This window comes from Phaenicophaeus curvirostris, chromosome 34 (assembly GCF_032191515.1).
Source record: "Phaenicophaeus curvirostris isolate KB17595 chromosome 34, BPBGC_Pcur_1.0, whole genome shotgun sequence".
In the NCBI taxonomy this organism is placed as follows: Eukaryota; Metazoa; Chordata; class Aves; order Cuculiformes; family Cuculidae; genus Phaenicophaeus; species Phaenicophaeus curvirostris.
The window spans coordinates 564981-568365 of NC_091425.1; the positions used below are offsets into that span (position 1 = coordinate 564981).

General features: G+C 55.2%; 1 pseudogene; it reads right to left on the minus strand.

Annotated features, from left to right (window-relative positions):
* LOC138732611 (olfactory receptor 14A16-like) lies at positions 1-1026 on the minus strand (annotated as a pseudogene).
* Positions 1027-3385: the final 2359 nt, after the last annotated feature.

The window sequence follows — 3385 nt, forward strand, 5'->3', positions numbered from 1 at the left end:
TCAGGAATTTATTGCATCAGAGCTCTGTCCAGTTATAAGTTCCCGCAGCGCATCCTTGAGGTCCTTGTTCCTCAAGCCGTAGATGAGGGGATTCAGTGCTGGAGTTACCACTGCATAGAGAAATGACACAACTAAATTCATGGATGGGGAGGAGAAGGAGGGAGGCTTAAGGTCGGTAAACATGTCAGTGCTGAGAAACAGGGAGACCACAGCCAGGTGAGGGAGGCACGTGGAGAAGGCTTTGTGCCGTCCCTGCTCCGAGGGGATCCTCAGCACGGCCCTGAAGATCTGCACATAGGACACCACAATGAAAACAAAACAGCCAAAACCTACTAAGAAACTAACCACAATAAGCCCAACCTCCCGGAGGTTGGCATGTGAGCAGGAGAGCTTGAGGATCTGGGGGATTTCACAGAAGAACTGGTCCACAGCATTGCCCTGGCACAGGGGCAGGGAAAATGTACTGGCCGTGTGCAGCAGAGCAGAGAGAAACCCAGTGCCCCAGGCAGCTGCTGCCATGTGGAGACAAGCTCTGGTGCCCAGGAGGGTCCCGTAGTGCAGGGGGTTGCAGATGGCAACGTAGCGGTCATAGGACATGACTGTGAGAAGAAAATATTCTGTACCAAGGAAGAAAATAAATAGAAACATTTGGGCAACACATCCTGAGTAGGAGATGGCCCTGGTGTCCCAGAGGGAATTGGCCATGGATTTGGGGACAGTGGTGGAGATGGATCCCATGTCGAGGAGGGCGAGGTTGAGGAGGAAGAAGTACATGGGGGTGTGGAGGTGGTGGTCCCAGGCGATGGTGATGATGATGAGGCCGTTTCCCAGGAGGGCAGCCAGGTAGATGCCCAGGAAGAGCCAGAAGTGCAGGAGCTGCAGCTCCCGTGAGTCTGCGAATGGCAGGAGGAGGAACTGGGTGATGGAGCTGCTGTTGGACATCTACTGCCTCTAGGCATGGGGCACTGTCATATGAGAGAAGGACAGTGACAAGTTAGGATAACCTCTGAGCCAAATCAAAGCCATTTCTCCTTCCCCTCCCTCCTGCTCATACCTTGTCCCCTTTTTTCAGCCCTTCCTCCAGCTCCCTGTCTGGATCCCTGCTCGGTGCCGGCTGAATGTGCCGGGAGGAGCAGAGCCTCTGCCCGCTGGCTGCGAGGAGTCAGCCCTGCTCTGCAGCAGGGGACATGGGGACGGTGGGGACAGGGGACACTGCTGGGGCTCAGCGTTGTCCAGGGGAACTGCTCCTGGTGCAGAAGGGCCTGTCAGCATCTGCACTGCTGGGGATGAGGAGCTGAGAAGGTAGCAGGCTTAGAGGTTTCAAATGCCTAAAGGTGTGACGGGACAGGTTTGCATCTGTGAGGGCTGCATAGTGCTTGCGAGGAAAACTCAAGAAAAGCCAAATGTCCTAACGAGGATATCTTAGTGCAGACGAGATAATTAATTCCTCAGGAATGCACTGCCCAAGGCCGCACAGAAGATCAGTGCCTGACTCTGCAACTCCCATCCCCAGAGAGACTGGCAGAGAGAACAAGAGAACAACAGCAAGAACGGAGACAAGGGGAGAAACAGGGAGAAACTGAGTGAGGGTTTGTCTGTGAGAGGCCAGGGCAGAGGCAGCCGGGCACACAGACAGCATTCCCCTTCCCCAGCTGTGCTCGCCCCCTCCCAGACACCCACCTTGCTGGGCAGTTGCTCTCAGCCCCTGGGCTCCGGAGAGGGCACTGGAGCTGTGGCTGCAGAGGAGGGGGCTCAGCCTTGGAACCCAGAGCCCTGAAGGCAGAGGCTTTGCTGGGTGGGAGAGAAGGCAGGGGGCTTGCTCAGAGGAAGGGGCTGCACTGCAGGGGATCACACAGAGCTGTATAAATTCTCCCTCCATCAACATCTCTGGTTTAAGTTTCCTCTCCATCTCTGATCCTATCCCTTCTCTCTGGAGGTTTTCCTCAATGGAGCTGATTCCCTGTCCCATGCCTTCTCCCTGTCAGCGCTCACAGATCCCATCTGACCCTCTCTGCATCCCCCTGGCCCTACACAAACATCTGCCCGGGTTAAGCTGGACGTAGGGTCTTGTTGATAAGCAGAAAAGGATGGAACAGACTGAGCCTGATGGGTCCAGCAGAGGTGATGCTGCTGCTGTCCATGGGCAGAGGACCAGCTGGAGACATATTCGGAGGCTCCTATCGGACCTGCTGACCGCTCAAGGATACTGCTCAGGAGTCTCAGTGATTTGTTTAAGCATGAAAGGCTCTGGTTCCATTTCTCCCACCAAATTCCCCAGGTGCAGGGAACTGAAAACACAGAGTCTGGGAAGTTCCTTATCTTTAATGCAAGAGCCCTCCTGACAGATCCCACAGGCTGTGGCTGTGCCGGCTTTAGGAGATCCCTCCAGCAACCGCACCTGCATTGTCCTGCACTCAGAGACTCACCTGGAGAAGGGCTGTGAAGAGTTTTCTCCAAATGAAGCCTCCTCTCTCCTGCCACCCCACCTGCCTTTCCCCTCTCTCTGCTCCCTCCTGTCCCCTCGCTGCCTGCAGGCAGTGCCCTCAGCCCTGCTGGGCTTTGCAGAGGAGCTGCTCCTGGCCAGACCTGGCTCTTTTCTCAACTTCTGTCTCATGATGAGCTCCCTCCCTGCCAGGAGCCCAGCCCAGCTCAGCAGCAGAGGAGCAGCCCAAGGCAGCGCTTTCTCTGCTCCCTCTGGGCTCCCTCGAGGTGTCCCTGGGGCTCCAGGGGAACATTCTGAGAAACAGGCTGAAGCCATCCCTGATGCTTCCTTCATCATCTGGGCAGGCACACTTCTGTCCTGCAGTGTCATTGCTCCTGTTAGAAAAATAATAGGGAATGAGAATCAATTTCTTGTCTCACCATTAGACAGGACCTCAGAAAGGTGACAGGGAACGAAATCATTTCTCCAAAGTAGGAGGATCTGTCCCACGGAGTGAATTCAGGCATTTCATCCGAGGTCTTTAGACTTGGGGCTGGACGACACGCAGCTCCCTTTCTCCCAGATACGTCTTCGGCAAAGCTTATGCGCACACAGGGTCTTGAAACCCTTGGTCGTGGTTTCCTCATGGCAGGGATGAGTTTGCCTGGTGCCACAGCTTCAGGGCTTCAGCCCTAATGGGCAGCAATGCCCTCAGCCAGGGGCACAGGCAGGAGGAGCTGGAGCCGTTCCCATGGGAGACAGAGCTGGGACATGGTCACAGAGCTCAGGAGAGATGGTAGTCAAGGACAGCATCTTCCAAGCACTGCAAGGCTCCAGATAAACTGAGTCTCAGCTTGAAAGTCCATTCAAGGACCCATGATGAGATTTTGCTGCTTCAGGAACAGTTAAAGAAGAAAAATACCCTGCGTAGGCACCGCTGGATTTAGAAGGGTCAGGTGTCAC